The sequence below is a fragment of the Dasypus novemcinctus genome, chromosome X, assembly GCF_030445035.2.
Source record: "Dasypus novemcinctus isolate mDasNov1 chromosome X, mDasNov1.1.hap2, whole genome shotgun sequence".
Taxonomy (NCBI): Eukaryota; Metazoa; Chordata; class Mammalia; order Cingulata; family Dasypodidae; genus Dasypus; species Dasypus novemcinctus.
The window spans coordinates 4,345,204-4,367,109 of NC_080704.1; positions in this window are offsets into that span (position 1 = coordinate 4,345,204).

Below are 21,906 nucleotides of genomic sequence, written 5' to 3' on the forward strand. Positions count from 1 at the left end.
TAAAGAGGAGGATCAGAAAACCTAGTACATTTCCAAACAAACAGCACCCAGTGGGAAAAAAAAACTAAAGCAGCATCCTTCTGGATGGTTTTCAGAAGGTAGCTAGTGTCTGCTGACATGCAAATAAGTTACAGCTAATGCCTGCTGACGTGATGGGAATGCACTTTATACCATTCACCCATCAGCTATGGAAACAACACCAGCAGTATGTGCCCACTGACTGCATAAACAAGTCATGAGAACGCAGCTTACGGTGTCCACCCAGCAGAAGACAAGGAGAAAAACAGGAGATTCCCACCATACCCACCTATTTCCATAACCCCCTGGGAGCAATAGCCAGAAGACAATCACCACTGGGCATCAACAGCAAACTTCCTAAGAATCAAATCACCCAATAGAACTTCACTGTTCTGTCTCCAATATGCCAATTAGCACAGACCCTGGAGTCCTGTACCCCCACCCCTATAAAACAGGGGACCCTAGGGCAGAACTTCACATTTCTCTCCCTTGAGGATGCCCACCTTATGCTCTAAAAGCATATTCCTGTTCTCTTGCTCTCCCACTCAATAAATTCTCTGCTTGCCTAGTTAATTTGTGTTTCAGCCTTCAGTTCTTTCTTGCTATGAAGCCACGAACCTAGAAACCAGGGGTGGTAACACTAGGACCTAGGAATTATTTGTACTTGTATAATTGTTTTTCATGAGAGCATACTCGCTCTAGGAAAGGATGGCACGAAAGGATGAACAAGTAAAGAAACCATCGATATGGCAGAGCCATGTTGAGTTGAGGTTGCTTGAGGTCGGAGTGGTTTGACATGAGATGAAACTTGTGGTGAATCAAAATCTCAGGGAGATGTTGGGAATCTGAGATATGCTCTCATCAAGGAGATATTGCACTCACTGTTTTAGGGAAGAATGCTCTGAGAGTGTGGAAAAGTTTGAACAGTCCTAGAGACATACCAGCGCAAAGAAAGGGCAATCAAAGAACAACATGATGAAAAACCCATCTGAAACGATAGGTCAGAATGAAAACAAACAACAGCCCTATTTGGAGACACTGGAATGAGATTCTACTGTAAAAGGTCACATTGCAGGAGAAAGAGTGAGAATGGTAGAGTTTGGTAATCTTACATTTGTTATGTGCAAATGCAACAGAGTTTGCTATTATTTATTGTTTGAATTAGCTTTTCTTGAGTTTCTGGTGAAATTAATAATCACGTTTGGATGTTCTTTAATCTGATTTTCATATGACTGTTTTGGTTATCTTAGCTCTTTTTCATTTCATGTTCATATCTTCTTTCCTTTCTTCTGCTTACGAGGGGTTTAACATGCTTTTCTTGCTTAAAGTAAAATCTGAGATTACTGATTTCAGACCTACATTTAAAAATATATAGTGTTACTCTAGTGGCCACTGTCTCCACATCAATGATATAATTTCTTCCATTGCTAGAATCACAGTAAGTCTGTAGTAGAATACCAGTAAGTTCACCCTAGTCCATATTTTATTCCCCAGTCCTGAGGATTATGGGATGGTGATACCCACTCCACCTCTAATTGGGAGGGGACTTCGATCCCATATGGCTGATGGCTGGGACTCTACTGCTTGCAGTTGCAGACTGTCTTGGTTCCTTGGTATGTTGGTTTTCCATCTTCACCTCCTTGTTAGTTCTCCCAGGTGAGTCCAATGAACTGGAGAGTAGGTGTTGAAACTCCACTGAGGCTTAGGACCCAGCTGGCACATGGACCATGGACAGCCCAGAGATTCAAGTCTCTTGGATATACACCTACCAACTCCAGCACCAACTAAAGGTTCAATAAAGGGATAGAAGAGCCATGTGTAGAAAAGTCACATCTGAGTCTACCTCTGTCACACTCAGGAGCACAAACTCCAAAGTAGGGCCCACTGGCAAGGCACCAAAGTTGGGAGCTATCTGCCATGACTGTAGGACCTCAAGATTGGTGAATGAATGCAGGACAATAGTGGACCTACCGGTATTCTACTATAGACTAATTGTGATTCTAGCAATGGAAGAAATTATATCATTGATGTGGAGACAGTGGCCACTGGAGGTGCTGAAGTCAGGGAGAGGGAGAAAGAGGTGATGGGAATCCCCTATATTTTTTATGTAACAGTTTATATAATCTATGTATTTTTTAAAAGTAAATAAAAAATATATTTTAAAAAATAGAGATTGGGAAAAAAAAGACAGTGGTCACCAGAAGTTCTGTGGAGAATGAGAGGGAAGCATTGGTATAACATGGGGCATTTTGGAAACATTGGAATTATTCTTCATGATATTGAATGATGGTTAAAGGCAATTACACATTTTGTCAAAACCTATAAAAGTCTATGGTACAAAGTGTAAACCATAATGTAAACTATAAACCATGTTTAGTAGCAATGATTCAATATGTGTTCAATTGTAACAAATGTACCACACTAATGAAAGATGTTGTTAATAAGGAAAAGTGTGGGTATGGGGTGGGATATATGGGAATCTCCCATATTTTTGATGTAATATTTGTGTAATCTAAATCTTCTTTAAAAATAATGAATAATAATGATAAAAATGTATTGGGTTATAAATTTCTTCTAAGTAATGATTTAGCATCAACCTACAAATGTTATAGCCTCGTTTTCATTTTTCTCCCATCCAATATACTTTCTAATTTCCTTTTTGGTGTCTTTTTTTTTTTGACCCATTGGCTATTTAGAAGTACATTTTTAGTTTCCAAGATTTGGTGATTTTCTAGATATATTCCTGTTATTTATTATAATTTACTTTCATTGTGGTCAGAGACCATGAATGAGTTGGCTACTTCTTTTAAAATTCATTAAGACTTGTTTTGATGACTCAGAATATGGTCTAGTTTATTTAATATTATACATTTTGTGCCCACTTGATTGCTTATATACATCTTAGACCTTTTGTCACGAATATTTATAGGATACAAAAGTACTCAACACCCAATAAGTTATATTTTACATTGTCTGGCATTCGATCAAAAACTTCCGGGCACAGGAAGAAGTAGAAATATATAACTGGAAAAGAGAAAAATAAATCAATCAAAACTGACCCAGAAATGACACTGATGTTAGAATTGAATTAACAGACAATGGTAGAATACAGCTATTATAATTGTATTTCATATGTTTACAAAGTTAATCAGAGACAGGAAAGAGAAGTAAAAGGCCCAAAGCAAACATCTAGAGATGAAAACTATAATACGTGGGATGAAAATGCATTGAAAGTAATTAATGGTCAATTAATCTTTAGAGAAAAAAGCACTAATGAATTCTAAGGCACAGGAATAGAGACTCTGCCTAATGAAAGAGAGAAATAGGTATAGAATATTGCACAGAGGATCTGTGTCTTGTGGGAGAACTTCAAGCATCCAAATATATGTGTAAATGAATTCCTCAAAAAGGGGAAACCACAAAAACAGTATTTGAAGAAAGAATGACCCAAACTTTCTGTATTTGATGTAAACTCTAATCCCTAGAACCAAGAAGCCTAGGCAACTCCTAGGATAAAAATTCATGATTAAAACTACAACTTTTCGAATTTTGAGAGTGATGCTAAAGCAATATTTAGGAGAAATGTATAATGTTCCATAATCAAATTGCTCAAAATCAGTGAATGAAAGAAAATCTTACAAGCATCCAGAGATAAACCATGGGCAAAGATAAAGAGGTCAGCAGATTGCTTGTGAGAAAGAAAGCAATGAGAATATGGAAATATTTCATGTACTAAAAGAAAAACGGAGAATTATATACATAGCAAAAATATCTTTCAAAAACAAAAGCAAAATAGGTGCTTTAAACCTATACAAAAGCAGGGAGAATTAGCTAATGTATATATTAAAAAATATGTTAAGGGACATCCTTCAAGCAGAAGGAAAATGATACCAGATGGGAATACAGAAATATGGATCAATACAAAGGAATGGAGATCAGTAGAAATTACAACTGTATTGGTAAATATACAGGATTTTTTTCTTAAAATTTAAATACCTTTACACAATGATTGTCTAAACAAATATAACAAATTTTTTAACAATGAAAATTTGAACTATCTGGGCAAATGTCTTCCTTCTTACTTAAATCTCAGAGTTTGTAACAGTTGGATACATAAAATGAAGGACACCATTGGCAAATGCTCAAGAGGAGAGAAGTGAAGAATACTATTGTAATATTCTTATGCTATGTGAAGTGGAACACAAATTGTGTGTAGACTCTGATGACTTGATATATACTAGGAAATCTAAAGTAACCACTAAAATAGTAAAGCAAGAAGTTATAGACAACAAACTGACATATAAAATAGAATAATAACAATATCCAACTAATCTAAAAGAATGTATATAAAAAGAAAAGAGAGAACACAAAACAGATGGAGCCAATAGAAAACCAAGAACAAGAAAATTTTTTAGTTATTTCAAAAGAAATCTAAATATAAATTGTCTGAAAACTGCAATTAAAAAGTAGAGTTTGTTAAATTGTATAAAAGGCAATACCCAACAATATACTACCTACAAGAAATACATTTCAAATACAAAGAAAATACTAACCTAACCTTGTGCCTTACTAATGTTAATCAAAAAATTGGAGTGCCTGTATTAATATAACACACATTATATTTCAGAGTCAAGAATATTACCACAGATGAGAATTGTCATTTCTTAGAGATAAAAAGGTTAATTTATCAAGGGGACATAATACGCCTAAACATTTATGCACCAAATAACAGAACCTTGAAACACAAAGCAAAAATGGATTGATGTGCAAGGAGAACCACTGAAAGCCACAATTTCTGTGGGATATTTCAAAACCTTTCTCTCAAAAATTGATAGAGTAGGCAGAAAAATCAGTATGTATAAAGGAAATTTAATCAACACTATCAACCAGCTGGACCTAATTGATATTTAAAGAATAGCTCAAGCATCAATAGCCACATATATATTCCTTTCAGGTAAGCATGAATCATTCAGCAAGTGATATCATATTCTGGGCCATAAAGCATTTCTCAATGAATTTTAAATGATTTGAGTCATACCTATAACATTTTATTTTTAATAAAGAAGAGGTTTCCTGGACTCGATAGTGTAGAGGATGATTGGCTACCTGTCATTCTTTTTTATACTTAATTTTATGTGTAATACTTACATTTTTAAAATATTCAAAATTAAAGTCATTTATTAAACAATTTCGGCATTTTACTATTGCTTTTTATATAACAAGTTTAAATTTTCACTGAAGAACAAAATGAAGTGAAGGGCATCAGAGTTTACAGTAACCAGTTTTTCTTTTTCTTTTTGTCACCCATAGTCCCATCCCCAAAAGACTGCAGAGATTCTTTCCTAAAACAGAACATCCTGTAGAACTTTTTGAAATTTCAGGGATGACAAAAAACTATCAGAGGCCTGATAAATATCAGACTTCAAAGAAAAACTGTATTCCAGTATTAAAGGAAGCAGGTTTGACCTTGAGGCATACAGAATTGAATTTTTAACAGACCAGAAATATACACAGAGAAATATCATAGAAATTTTAGCACGAGGATTCAGTGAAACTGAGTGATTTAAATAGCTTGGTGAAGGAAGGTCGTGTGTAGCTGCAGTAATTCCTCCAAGTCCTACCTTGACATGTTGCAAAGATAGGAACTGTTTTGGAATCTGTATATTGTTCCATAAATTGAGAAATGTGAATGATCCAGAAATGGTTTCAAAGGAGATTGATTGGTCCCTCCCTGGACAAGAACCTCAAGTGAGATGCTTCAGGGCTCCCTCCCCTCACAGAAGCTTTGAACAACCAGCAAGAACTGGCAGAAACATCTTTCTGAAAAGTCCAGAAAACAGCTAAAGGGTTGCAGGAACAGGGTGAGTGCCGAATCAAGAAAAAAGCCATTTAAAAGCAATAGGATCTTGTGCAGCCTGGTTGTCTCCTCCCCAACTCCTCAACCGCTTTGCATGGAGTTGGCCCATGTTCCCATCGTGGACCCCCAGTCCCAGTTCCAGACTGAGCAGTGTAGTCTCATGCACATACTTGAAGTGTGTATGTCCAGCCCAATCTTTCTCATGGTGGCTTGAGAGACTCATTGTCTTAGAAACTTGCCCTGTATTTAGAAGGCAGCTCACTGTGCTTTCCTACAGAACACTGGAGGAGAGCAGTCAAGTTGTGTTGCCTGGAGCAAGAGATTGCTGGCTGTAGGACACATGGTATAGTACCTGAGACCAGGAGAAAACTATTCCTGGGGAAGAGGGGACATCCATATCCATGTAATTCCAAGTGCCATGCATACATGCCCAAAATATATACCAAAGGATCAGGCAGGCCCCTATGCTTTGACCTTGAGCTATTCTCTAAACTGATTGTATGGATAAGCTTTGGCGGAGAGCACTTGCACAAGTCCATCTGCAAAGACTGGGAAAGGTGTTGTCTATGTTTCCTCTGTTATCACCTGGCTTTCAAAGAAAGTTCTGTCATGTAAGAACTTATAAGTCAAAATAATTATTCAGACTTATTCTTTGGGATCATGCAGACTTGATGTTTAAATATTTTAGGTATTTTTGCCTTTTTCGACAACTGAACCTAGTGAACTCAGTTTATGGTTATGGGACAAAATCAGATCCCCTGGTCTTTAATTGCTGGGTCATCCTGAGAAAATTAAATATTTTTTTGTTGCTGAAAAATTCCATCATCAACACATTAAATTCCATCATTGATGGAAAAAAATTCCATCATTAATACATAAAATTCCATCATTAACACATTAAAATATCAAAATTTCTAGGTTTCAACACAAGATTACAAAGAAATAGGAAGCAATGGTCCAGGCAAAGAAGAAGATTAAAACATTAGTAACCATTGATGAGGAGGAACAGACATGGATCATACCAAACAATAATGTTTTAAAAAATGGTCCTACATATGCTCAAAGAGCTAAAGGAAAATGTGGACAAAGAAGGGAAGTCAGGAAAATGGTAGATGGACACACAGAGAATATCAATAGAGAGAAGGAAATTATGAAAAGGAACCCAACAGAGCTGAAGATCACCATAACAGAAATTAAAAATTCCCTAGAGGGGTTCAGTGGAAGATTGAGACCTGCAGAAGCAGAATGAGGAATGTGAAGAAACCAAATTGAAATCCTTCAGTCTGTGGAACAGAAAGACAAAAGACTGAAGAAAAATGAAGAGACCCGTAGGAACCTGTGGGGCACCATCAAATGGATCAATATATGCAATGTGGGAGTCCCAGAAGGAGAAGAGAGAAAGGGGAGGAGAGAATATTCAAAGAAATAATGGCTGAATACTTCACAAAGTTACCAAAATATGTGAATAAACACACCCAAGATCCTCAACAAACTCAAAATTGGATAAATCCACATTTTGTAATCAAACTGTTGAATGCCAATGAGAGAATTCTGAAAACCGGGAGAGAGAGGCATTATGTCACTTAATTTGAATAAGATTAAATGCTGATTTCTCATAGGAAACCATGGAAGAAGGAAAGCATTGGGAAGATGTATGTAAAGGCCCAAAAAAACTGGCCAACCAAGAATTCTGCATCCTAAAAAAATTACCTTTCAAAATGAGGGAAGAATTTGGACATCCAAGATAAACAAAAGTTGCGGGAGTTCATTACCACTAGACTAGCCCTATAAGAGATGCTAAAGGGAGTTCTACAGGTTGAAAGGGAAGGAGAGTGGACAATTGACCGGAGCCACAAGAAGAAATAAAGATTTCCCATTAAGATAATGACACAGGTAAATAAAAATTCCAGTACTATTGCCTTTATAATTTGTAATTCCACTTTTCACTTCTTACAGGATCTAAAAGTAAATGTATAAAAAGAAAATGATACATCAATGACCTGGGGCTATAATATATAAATACATCATTTGTGACAAGAGCTACATAAAGCTGGGGGGTGCTGAAGATGACAGGAATATAGTTTATGTACGCTACTGAAGTTGTTAAACTGGTAGGAATGCAAATGAAATTGTTGTAGATTTAGGATATTAGAAGTAAGTTCCTTGGTGACCACAAATATAAATATGCAAACTCCTAGAGACAGAAATTAGAGTGCAGGTTACCAGTTAATGCATAATGAGTGAGGAGTATGTCTGAGGTGAAGGAAAAGTTCTAGTAATGAATAGTGGTGAGATTACCACTACATTATCAACGTGTTTAATCCCACTGAATGGCATGCTTGGGTGGGATTTGGATGGAGAGATTTATGTTGTAGACATGTTTTCCCAATTAAAAATGCAAGGAAGGAAGTGAAACTAAAGATATAATGGCAATTAAATGCGTTATGTAATACTAGGTGGGATCTAAGAATAGAGGAGAAAAGGCTCAAAAGGACATTCTAGGAACATACAGGGCTTGTTCTTGGTATTTGGTTCCTTTGTTTATCTTTTCTGTGGAATTTAGCAGTCAATAAACCACTCACATTTTACATTTTGACCTCAAGAATGTAAGAGTAGGAATTAATTGCGGAGACTGGAGGTTTGAGAAAAGTAGTGATTAGCTTAAAGACATGAATAGAATTAAACTCAGAACACAGGCCTTTTTTGTCTTCATTTTTAAAAATGTTACTGAAGTATATCATTCATTTATGAACCTACATAAACAATAAGTGTATGGTAAAAGTTGTGAACTTACAAAACAAACATACATAACATCACAGAGGGGTCCCGTGTATCAACCCACCACCAACGCCTTGCATTGTTGTGAGACATTTGTTACAAATTATGAAAGAGTATCATCAAAATCTTACTACTAACTATAGTCCATACCTTACATTTTGTGTATTTTCCCCCAACCCACCCTGTTATTTTTTAAAATATATTTTTTATTACAGAGGTTGTGAACTTACAGAACAATCATGCCCATGTGTAGAATTCCCATACGACACCCTTTCACCAACACACCACACTGTGGTGGAACACTTGTTACAGATTATGAGATAATATCCTCTCTCACCACCAACCATGGTCCATAGCGTACATTTGGCACACTTTTTCCATACTCCGCATTATCAGCACAGTACCTCTTTGACATAGATGCATGAATTCTACATGATTGTTGACCAAGGTCCATTGGTCACATCAATTGTTATTTTTCTCCCGTGCTTCTCCACAGATGGCTTTTTTTGACTGAGTAAGAATGCTGTCAAATAAATCAAACCATGTCTGATAAATAGCAAAGGCACAACTTTTCTACTTAAAACCAATCTAAAGAACTGTAATCCTACTCTTTTACCCAGTAAAATTGCCCTTGCTTTCTCTCTGTTGGCAGTAGCAAAGGAAGGCACGTTCTGTTTATTTGCTTCGACCTCCATCACCTGGCAGAGTCTTGTTAAACAATAACCTTTATTCTTAAAACATACTCCCTTTTAGATAAGCTTTGTGTTTTCTTTTTCAAAACAGGAGCTGCACATGAAAGTTTTACAAGATGATAAAAATTTCAAAAGGAGTTTATATTCTTGTAAAGATTTCCTAACTTTGGGTATACGAAAAGACTCACCACATTCTAGAGGGAATACCAAGCTTTCATTGAAAAGCAAAGGATATGGTGAGAGAGAAAAAGAGAAAGAATAAGAGAGAGAGAAACAGAGAACATACCCCAATGGTTCTATCCCAAGGAAGAGCGCATTCAGTGTGTGAATAAGGTAGATGGGAGAGGGCTTTTTCCTGGGCTGTTTGCAAACTGCACCCTGACAATGCTGATCTTCGATGTGGCATGGCTTTGTGATGTCCCTAAGCTCTGGAATCTATGGATCAGGAAAGAAAGAAGATTGGATAAGAAGTATTTCCCAGGTGTGCAAATGGCTTTCCCATGAGAAATATTGGATTAAACCAAGTTAAACACTTTTTGTTCATTCATTCATTGTTTTCCCCTGGGCTTTCAGTGTGTTAATGTGTTTAGATCATCTCCCAGAACGGGGATTCTTAACCTTTTTTATTCTACAGACCCCTTTGTCAGCCAGGTGAAAACCATGGGCCACTTACTAAGTCCACACTCTACTGTGTATTATTTAATAAATATATCACACCCACACCAACATGCCCCCTCAAGAATTTTTTTTTTTTAATTTAACTTCAATCTCGTCATCTGCAACTGCAAGCAAGAGAGTCCCATCCATCAGCCTTATGGGAATGAAGCCCCCTCCCAATTAGAGGTGGAGTGGGCATCACCTCCCCAGAATCCTCAGGACTGGGGAATAAAATACGGACTAGAGTGAACTTACTGATATTCTACTATAGACTTATAGTGAGTTTAGCAATGGGAGAAATTATATCATTGATGTGGAAGCAGTGGCCACTGGAGGTGCTGAAGTCAGAGAGCGGGAAAAAGAGGTATGATATGGGGGCATTTTGGGGACTTGGAATTGTCCTGAATGACATTGCAATGACAGATACAGACCATTATATATCCCTCCATAACCTACCAAATGGCGTGAGAGAGTGTAAACTACAATGTAACCTATAACCTGGGCTGTGTGACAATGCTCCAAAATGTGTTCATCAATTGCAATGAATGTACCACACTCATGAAAGAAGCTGATGTGGGCAAAGGTGGGAGGCGTGGGGAATGGGGCATATGGGAATCCTTTATATTTTTTTATGTAACATTTTATATTTAAAATGGGGAAGCGGACTTGGCCCAGTGGTTAGGGCGTCCGTCTACCACATGGAAGGTCCGCGGTTCAAACCCTGGGCCTCCTTGACCCGTGTGGAGCTGGCCCATGCGCAGTGCTGATGCGCACAAGGAGTGCCGTGCCACACAAGGGTGTCCCCCATGTAGGGGAGCCCCATGTGCAAGAAGCGCACCCCGTAAAGAGAGCCACCTAGTGCGAAACAAAGTGCAGCCTGCCCAGGAATGGTGCTGCACACAAGAAGAGCTGACACAAGATGACGCAACAAAAAGAAACACAGATTCCTCTGCCGCTGACAACAACAGAAACGGACAAAGAAGAAGATGCAGCAAATAGACACAGAGAACAGACAACTGGGGCAGGGGGGAAAGGGGAGAGAAATAAATAAATAAATAAATCTTTTAAAAAAGTGAATTAAAAATATATTTAAAAAATAATAATAAATTCAAGCTCATGGGCTTCTGGTTAAGAACCCCTGTCTTGGAAAGAGAGTTTGAAGAACACATCAAACACCGGAGATCAAACCCCCCCCTCACTTTGTCCCACGGAAAATCCCACTCCAGGAATCATCCGTCTAGATGAATTCCCAAGCCCAGCCTCCCTTCAGGCACCTTTAAGAAACCATTAGAAATGATCTATTCCTGTTTTCCAACCTGGACCTTCTGAATCAGTATTTCAGAGGGGATAGGTCTGTGCTTCCATCTCCCCACTCCAGGGCTATGTCCTCTTGGGGATGAGAAGTGCTGGAGAAGAGGTCACCTCTATGTTCTTGCGAATCTACACATTTTCTACCATTCCTTCAGTCGTCGTTGCAAATGTTGATCAAAAATGCGAGACTTTAGCTTACGTATTTCAAAACAAAGAAGTGCCAGTTCAGTGGTACTTTGTCCTCAGATCACAGCTCAACGGTCACTTTTAATTTCTTTTTTTAAACTTCACTTTGACGGAGCTTCCACCAAGCTTTGCCAGAACTCCAATCACGTAGCTTGTCAAGGCGTCAGCTGTCTGCTGCAACTGATTTAGAGGACACTGGCCGTGCAATTTGCCGGAGCCAAGCAATTAATCAGATAACTGAAAGCATTTTTACTAAAATAGTCAAGTAATTGAAGCATCTCCTCAGAGCCATAATCAGTCAATTTCACCCTTAGGAAAGATCCAAATATTAAATAAGGACAGCACATTTTCTCTCCGAATGAAAATATCTGGGCAATTCTTATCCTGATATTTTAACATTGAAGCATATTCCTTTAGTCATACCCCTTCAAAATGGGCAACTTTCTCTTCAGCTCTCCAGCAGGGAGGTGGAAAGTGCTGCAGAAAGATCAAAGTGGGTGTCATCTATTTCCTTTTTTAAAGAAAATGAGCTAACATTTTTGAGGATCGACAGTTTCTAACGTAATTTTCCTTGAGGCAAAATTTGAGCTTGCATTTAAATAAAAAAACAAAGCATATCAATTCTCATTTGAAGACTAAACACATATGTGTTTATTGATTTTTTTGTTTTTAATTAGAAAGAGCATATTTGAAAAACATTTGGGGAGGTTTTCTTAGAGTAAATAAATAAGTTGAACTGAAAATAGACTTTTGAAAATCTGAATTGTTCTTCATCTTAAATTTTATTAAGCCCTGTAGAAAAGTAGAACTAATGAGGTGCAGCGGTGCTCAGAGATGTATTCACCAAGTGCAATGAATGTCTCATGATGATGGAGGAGGTTGTTGTTATGGGGGGAGAAGTGGGGTGAGGGGGATGGGGGGTATAGGGGGACCTCATATTTTCTGAATGTAACATTAAAAAATAAATAAAGACAAAAAAAAAGAAAAGTAGAACTAGCCTGTTATTCATGGACTCATGTCCTTCAATAAGATGAGTTGAAGTTCTAGCCCAGAGTACCTGAGACTGTGTCCTTGTTTGGAAATAGTGTTCTTGAAGATGGAATTAGGTAAGATGAGATTATATTTGATCAGAATGGAGCCTTCTAATAAAAGAGGAAGTTGAGCAAAGAGGCTAAGTCACACAAGGCAAAGATGGCCCTGTGAAGATTGGAGTAATGCAGTTACAGACAAAAGGATGCCAGGAATTGCAGAAGCTTCTGGAAGCTCAGAGGGTCAGGGTAACTCTTTCCCCTAGAGTCTCCATAGGACTCACGGCCCTAAAGATACCTTGATATCAATCACCAGGGCTCCAGAATTGTGAAAGAATAACTTTCTGTTGTTTTAAGCTATGTCGTGGCACATCATGACATCCGTCTGGGGAAACTAAGGCAAGTGCCAGGTGGCAGGTGAGACCATCTTCAGAACATGCCACCGAAGCAGGTCGGATTAAATATCTCCCTAAATTGAGTCTGTTGTGTCCAGAGAGCTGCAGGCCATTTGTAGAGCCCTACTGAATGGTCTGTACCACCGCTGAGTCACCTGAGCAATGGTCAAAAGTCACCTGAGCTCTCCTGACCTAGCTTTGAGCACAGGTTTGGGGCACTGTTTTATTCACCTTTGCCACCCTGTACCTCTTTGGGAGTCCTTCTCTGTGGTTTAAAATCAGGCACCTTTCGAAAGCTAAAAACTGTAAAACTGAACTGCATAACATTGTGAAATCTCATGTGAAACACGGCTGTGGGTGATACTGCATATATAAGACAGTTTTCACAAAATAGAAATACAAATACTAGAGAGATGGAAACAGAATCGCAGCTATATGCAAAAGGGGGAGCATAGAGAGATTGAGAGGTGATGAGTTTTTTGTCTGTTGTTTGTCTATTATTATTATTGGTATAATGAAAATAATAAAGATTGAAGTGATGAATGCCCAACTATGTCATTATACTAAATACCATAGATTGTACACTTTGAATGGATTTATGCTTCATTAATATGTATCAATAAAATTGATTTGTTTAAAAAATTCAGTCACCTTCTGAAAAAGAGCTACCATAAAGAGAGAATAAAAGTCGACATTCAATGATAGCATGTAAACAATTGAAACAAATGGAATAATGTTAAGCTATTATGAGAAATGCCAAATTTAAAAAAATATATCAAGAAGAATCCAACTAGATTATGAGGATACCTTTCTGAATTGTTTCAGCAACGGTGTTTTTGGTATTTGTGGTTTGTGCTTCTGTAATTAATGTTGTCAGGAAAGCAAAGAAAATGAAGATTCAGGGCAGAATAATAAGAGGAGTTTTGTGCCTTTAATTCTAGTAGCAGAAAATATATGTATAAAATCACTGAAATGTAAATTAGATTCACATAAAAATGTATTCAGTGGTCAGTTAGTGAAATTGTTCTTTGCATTTGCCCTTCTGTGTGGTTTTGTTCATTCATTCATTGTTTTCCCCTGCGCTTTCAATGTGTTAATGTGTTTAGATCATCACCCAGAACAGGGGGTCCTTAATCTTTTTTATTCTACAGACCCCTTTGTCAGCCAGGTGAAATCCATGGGCCACTTAGTAAGTCCACACTATACTGTGTATTATTTAATAAATATATCACACCCACACCAACACGCCCCCACAAGAAAAATGTTATTTTTACTTTACTTCAAGATCATGGTCTATAACTGCAAACAAGAGAGTCCCATCCATCAGCCTTATGGGATTGAAACCACCTCCTAATTAGAGGTGGAGTGGGCTTCCCCATCCCAGAATCCTCAGGAGTGAGGAATAAAATATGGACTAGAGTGAACTGACCGGTATTCTACTATAGACTTATTGTGATTCTAGCAATGGAAGAAATTATATCACTGATGTGGAGACAGTGGCCACTAAGGGTGCTAAAGGCAGGGAGAGGGAAAAAGAGGTGTGATATTAGATTCCCAGAAAAGTGTATTCAATGATCAGTTAGTGAAATTGTTCTTTGCATTTGCCCTTCTGTATGGTAAAGTGTTGAAAATATTTCTAGGCATCACCACCCATTCTTGTTATGTTGAAATCCTACAAAGAGGGTGGCCCAATTTTAGCTGATTTTCCTTAGAATAAACAAGGGCATTTATTATTCAACAGATTGTCAATGGGAAGCAGGTACTCAACCACTGAGCTGCACCTGCTCCAATTGTCTTCTCCTAATTACATAGTTGCCAGTTGTTTTTCATTCAGTGCATCATCAATCTTAAAATAAATAATGTTTTCTCACCTTGCTTTAGTCTGCTAGGTTGCTGAAAACAGTATACCAGAAATGGGTTGGCTTTTACTTTGGGGATTTATTACCTTACAAGCTCACAGTTCTGAGGTTGTGAAAACGTTCAAATCAAAGCACCATCAGGAGAAGCTTTTCTCCCTGTAATAATGTAGTTGATCCAGTTATTCTGAAGTTCCCCTTTACCCTGTCAAAATGGCTGTATAGTAGAAATTTAAAATGGTTGTAAGATTTTAGAGAATTTTAAAGCACAGTGTTTTCAAACATTGGCAGCCTGTTTTGTATATAGTTGTTTTAATTTCTGTAGCACGTTGATATTGTTTATGAATTCCAAAAATAAATACTGGATTATATTTGTAAACTGGTCTGTCCCTCTGGGCATATTAGATGGTATTGGATTCAGATGTTTCACTTTTACTTGATTAAATAATAATTAAGGCTTTGATGGGGCAGTGTCAGGAAGAAGTTGACTCCCCGCCCCCTTGATGGGAGGGGATTCACAGAGAAATGCACAACAGAGAAGGGAGATTGGAGTTTTGAGCTGGAGCCTGAGAATTAAACACAGCGAGGAGCTTGGTTGTGAGGAAAGAGAGAAGGTTCTATTAGACCCAGAAGAGGACCTGGGAAGAGAGACCAGCAGTTCGCCTGATAATTTGCAACTGCAGAGACCAGAGCCTTGAGCAGCTGAGCATGGAGATAATCAAGCCCCAGGAGAGAGACAAGACTTATACCAGCCTACAGCTGATCCTAGAAGAAGCTGGGACCATACAGCCTGAAGAGAAAGGGGAAAGCTGAACATTTGCAGCCATCTTGCTCCAACACATGGCAACAGACTTTGGTGAGGGAAGTAACTTATGCTTCAAGGTCTGGTGTCTGTTAGCTTCTATCCCAAATAAACATCCTTTATAAAAACCAATGGACTTCTGGTATTTTGCATCAGCACCCCTTTGGCTGACTAATACACTTTCCTAGACTGCTTAAAGAAAATACCATGAAATAGTTAGGCTTGGAGAAGTGGGAGTTCATTAGCTTATGGTTTTGAGGCTGAGAAAATGTCCAGACCAAGGCATCATCAGGTGATGCTTTCTCCCTGAAGATGGGCTGCCAGTGATTCTGGGCTCCTGTGTCATAGGGCAAGGCACATGGCAGAATCTGCTGGTCCTTCCCTTCTCTTCTGGGTTTCATTGCTTTCAGCTTCTGGCTTCTGTGGTGTTCTCTCTTCCTTCATCTGATTTTCATTCTCTTATAAAGGACTCCAGTAAGAGGAGTAAGAGCCACCATGAACCCTGTCTTACTGAAGTAACCGAATCAAAAGGCACTTAAGTGAAGTAAACTAATGAAAGCTCCCACTTACATGCCCACAGAAATGGATTAAGTAAGAACCCAACTTTTGTGGGGTCCATAAAACTTCAAACATAATAGCACCTGTAAATAATGGCTAATTCTGTTTTTCTTTTCTCTGTTGGGTTGCACGTCTCCATGCACATTCCTCACACAATTTTATCTCCTTTTTAAATAGCAGGGTGAATTTGGATGCGGGCAGGGCTACACGGCTACATGTTGGCTGTTGACCCTCTGGGGCATTCATCTTTGGACTTCTTGGCCAGTGGCCCCCATGTTTTCTCCTGGTGGCCCATATAGCATGGTATGGGGGGAGATTGCTGGAGAAGGACAGAACTTGTTTAACATGGTGGGACAAGTACTGAGGTGTGTGCTTCCCTGTGTTCTGTGCCTCTGCCAGAGTGCATGGGGACAAGCTATCCTGGGTGGCAGCCGAACAAATCAGTCAGAATTGCCTGTCAGCTGGACATCCAAGCCCCAGGCAGGTAGCAGAAGATGAAGCACCAGGTGGGCCCAATTTACTAACTAGAGGAACAGGGAGGGAAAACCCATGGTCCCCCAATGGTCCATCCATCCATCCTCACGTGCAAGTGATGGTTCTAAAGCACATATCGCAATATCTTGTGATGTGTCCCTGCATCTCAGCTACCTGTGAACCTCTTGAGAAGATATCTTGACTTGATATGCTTTGTTTTCCTATCACTTTATACAACTGCAGTAAACGTTTAGTACATCTGACTTAAAAGGACAGGTTTTAGATAGGTTGGTGCATATGTGGGGGCAAGGCGAACACAGTGAGTAGAATGGAGATTTGAAGGGTCTTTGACATGGAAATGATGAGGACTTTGCTTCTTGGTCAGAATGAGCTTTGGAGGACAGAACATTTGGAATATGGGAGCAATGGGACTAAACTCCTTCCCAGTTGACCCTCTGGGGCATTCATCTTTGGACTTCTTGACCAGTGGACCTCATGTTTTCTCCTGGTGGCCCATATAGCACAGTGGTTTCCCTAGGAGTTCATCTCTGACTTTGCAAGACTTTTTTGGGCACCTGGTTGGGCAAGGCCAAGGAAAAGTTAGTTCTGCTACTTTCTAGTTGGAAAATGTTGAGATAGACTTAAGTTACAGCTTGAGAGAAGATGAGGGAGCAAACTGAAGAGGCGTATCTTTCTTTCTATAAGGTAACTGTAAAGCCAAAATATGATGTCATTAAAGGACTATGGATAAAACAAAGATTTATACAAATATATTGTGGTATCTGGAGGAAATTTCCACCATTTTTGGAGCTTGACAGAATCTATATCATAAGCTTTCAGCTTCCATAGAGAATTAGCATGATGGAGGACATTTACTTTCAAGTGTAGGTTTTGGTGTCTTTGCTTGAAATTATCTATCACACTTAAATATTTTAATATCATTTTAAATGCAGGAAAATGAAAATCAATAAATAGCTCTCTAGTGAAAGTGGCCATCCAGTATTTTGAATGGAGACCTTGTTTTTAGAATTGTTCAACTCTGAGATCAGAGAAGATTGTCATAGGGCAAATTTCAGGTATTGATGGTACAGGATAGGCTGTAACAAAAGCAAGACAACTTTAGAATTTATGAAAACCTGCTTCCATATGTATCCTTATATCTGAGTCATACTTATACATTATTTTTTCATTACTGCTCAAATAATAATGACCTATCATAGGCTGGAAAATGTCAAGATAATTCACCCATGTATTTATATTATTTACTTGCAAGTGAATATTTGCAATTGAGTATATAGTCACTAATTTTTGGTTTCTTTATAATTAAAAATGAAAACAATTAAAATAAAATAAAGTTACTCATGATTTTTCCAAGGTAATCACCCCTTTTGTTCAGATTACTTGCTTCTACACAGTTGAGTTTCTATTATTCTTCCCTAAATAATTATCTATGTTTCATAGCTTTAGAATTTTTAAAGCAGTTTTTAAAAATCAGAAAAGGGTGAAAAAGAAAAGGTTAAAATAATAAAAGCTCCTCATAACGCTGCCATCTAATTATACATGTAGTCCCTGGAAAATGAAAAGGGCAAGTCAGCTAGCAGACCGTTTGTTTTACCAAGTCTGGAAGGTAATCGTTTTAATTTTCAGCACTGTAGACTCTGTCTGTCAATGACAAAGAAAATAAATGTGCTCCATAAAATGCCGGTAGCTTGGTGTGGACATTTTCCCCCAAATTGGCACCCTGGGTTGGCCAAAAGGAAGCACTTAGGCATACCGCTATTTTTATGTTTGTTTATATTAAATTTACCACTTCATTAACATCTTTCTGAGGTCCCTCTCACTGTCATTTCAATGTAGATTCCAAAACCCTTGAATAATTTTCTGATGGCATGCTTTAATTAACCTTATGTTGTAGAAGGGAAGATGACATATAAATCAAAAGAATATTTTACACATGGAGCAACAGTGTAAAATTCCTGCTACAACAGGGAAGAGGGCTGATTTACTCTATGGTAGAGGCTGTATTGGTTTGACAAATACCACACAATGGGTTGAATTACCCATCAAGCATCTATTGCATCTCAGGTTTGAAGGTTAGAAATCAAAAACAAGATGTTGGCAAAGCCGTGCTTTCTCCAGGGTCAATCATCATACCAGACCTCCATCTCATGGTGAGTTTTCTCTCTTTCTTTCGACTCCTTTGTTTTCTGCTGACTTCTGGTTTCTACTGGGTTACTTTGAAGATCCTGTTGGGAAATGAGTCCATGTCTTGTCTCATAATACATCTTCAAAAGAGTTAACACCCACAGGAATGCAGTTGAAGGCTTAGATAGAGATCTGGCAAGACATGGCCGGGCATCCTCATGTGCTGAAGCTAGAGGAGCTCAGCCAAGTGCACTCTGAGCCCAAATGGCACGCCCTCTCTTGAAGGGACACTCTGTGGCTTTGAAATCAATGCCACACAGCTAGAAAGGAGCAAAGTGGAAGCATAACCCAGTCCAGAGAACTCCAAAGCCTTGACTCTTTCCACTGTCTTGCAAAGAAAAATTAAAAGAAGGCAAAATCATGCAACTAAATCGTTTCCCATCATCTACTTTGTCTGCTTAGACTCAACCAAGAAGTTAAAGCTGTTTCTTTAAAAAAAAAAAGGTAGAAGACAGAATTATACCTCATCAAGTGGTAGATGTTAAAACCGAGTTTCTTACCAGGTCAGATGGCCCCTCTTTGGAACTGGTGTTTATGTGTGATGAATCTGGACTCAGATGGGATCTCTCTACATAAGACTTTCATGCTAATGTGCTGGAGGTGCAGTTAGTGTTGGGGTTTAAGATATATTTAGGGGATTTGAATCTCTGGACTGACAAAGTGATAGCCAGGTCCTGAGCCTCAACAGACTCCAGCACCTACAATCTGACTTATTGGGCTCACCACACTCAGCTAAGATGGAGTTGAAGAAGGACAACCACCACACCATGGAGCCTAGAGTGATTACAACTAAAAGGGGGAGGATTGCATCCAGCATCCATGTGGAATCTGAGCCTCCTCTTGACATAGAGGTGCAATGGACACAACCAATCCAATGTCCACATAGAAAAGGTGGCATTGGATTGAGAAAAGTGGACATGGTGGCTGATGGGTATGGGGAAAGGCAGGAAGAGATGAGAGGTGGAGGCATCTTTGGGACATGGAGCTGCCCTGGATGGTGCTTCAGGGGCAATCACCGGACATTGTAAATCCTCTCAGGGCCCACTGGATGGAATGGGGGAGAGTATGGGCCATGATATGGACCATTGACCATGAGGTGCAGAGGTGCCCAAAGATGTACTTGCCAAATGCAATGGATGTGTCATGATGATGGGAAGGAGTGTTGCTGGGGGGGGGGGGGGGGGAGAGGTGGGGTGGGGGTGGTGGGGTTGAATGGGACCTCATATATATATATTTTTAATGTAATATTATTACAAAGTCAATAAAAAAAATCAAAAAAAAAAAGAATTAAAAAAAAAACAAAAAAAAAAAACCGAGTTTCTTCAACTTCCCTTTTGGAAAGACTCACCACCCGGCATCAATATTAAAAATGCAGCTTCTCCAGGATCCTCAGTGATCCTTACCTGGGAGGTGTGGGAAATCAAATGTTGGAGGAATCTCTCTTTGTTCTCTGTGCATTTAGAACTTTACAACAATTTGTGATTTTCTTTTGCTGTTCAATTAATACTACTTCCAGCCCACAGAATATATTCTGATATTCCATGTGCAGGAGCTTCTTGTCTGTAGCTCATTAGAACCTCACTTGGTGCTTCTCCTTTTCATTAATCAAAAAAAAAATCTATTCAGCATCATAGTTCTGTTCAGGGACATCCAACAACATTTTGACTGAAATTTTAAAGAAAAAGTGTTCCTGGGCAGTAATTCATTTTGTTGGAATATCAATGGTGTTTATTAAAGCCCAGAAATATATAAATATCATTAGCTTTGAGGGAAAAAATGTGATGTCTGTCCTGGTTTACTATCGAGGCATGATTTGCTCTTTCCACAGCTGTCTCAATTCTCAATCTTATCGGCAACCTTCTTTGTTTTTATAACTAATCAAAAACTTAGTATAAAAGGATATAGTTTACATCAAGCTGGGGTCCCTGGAATATGTGAAATTATTGAATGCAATCTTTTACACTCCAATATTTTAACTATACCTGCCTGGAAGAGTTCTAGGTAACGGAGTGAGATTTGAAACATTTACAGAGTAGGGGGAGGGTTTGGATTTTTCTGCTTTAAAATGGTCAAAATAAGCAAAATTAAATCCCCAAAGTGAACAACTTTGATGTAACATTTCCCATGCCTCTGAAATGCATCTCTGCAGCAAAGCTGTGTGGATAACAAGTAAGAGAGCTTGGCAATGTAACATTTAAAAAACCATCGAATGTCTAAAATTGCTATTTAAATGTCTGCAGGCATATTTTATTGTACACCCATTTCTATTTGTGATTAAATAGGCATTAGGACAGGCAGAAAATAAATTAGCAGTTCTGAGAAGAAAATGAGGTTTGATTTACGACATGAACATCAATTCTTGGCACAGTCTGCAACTCTTTTAATGTTTCTTTAATTTGAAATTGGTCCTCTTTCCTCAAAGAGCATAATTTGCAACACCTTCCAACCCATTATCCCCACATGAAATTATTTAAATTGTACACAGCACAAGGTACATTTGTTAATATGTACCCGTTTCATTTGCTAATGTAAAAAAAATATGAATGAAGGTAATAATGAGAAGAGGCTATGAGGCACAAAAATGTGAAGAAGAAAAAGAAATGATTGGAGTGAATAACTAAGGAGAGTCTGCTTAAGGATAGAAACTCTCAGTTTAAATCTGCTGAAAAAGGTTGTTTTACCTCTTACGAGATCTGCCAGTGTCTGCCTTTCTGCCCATTTGGGTAAAGACTTACAACTTCATAGCAATTGATGACAACAGTTCATGGTCTAAGAAATGCACATAAATGCGTCTGGGAGCAAACTGCATGCCCTATTAAATTAGATGTAGTGAGAAGTACATAATGCCTGTAAGATTTAACCTTCATGCAGCACCTAGACATTTCGGGGAATAAAATAAACCGGTTGTTCATTCGTCAACATGCACCCAATGAATTTTTAAAACTATTTTGGGAAATATGCACCATTATTGAGCTATCCAAGAGAAACAGCCATACTCCAAAGGATTTTCCATTAAGGCGACGTTCATAAGATTAATAGCAAACAAGAAAACTATACCAAAATATATGATGAGGATTATGTCCGGGTAG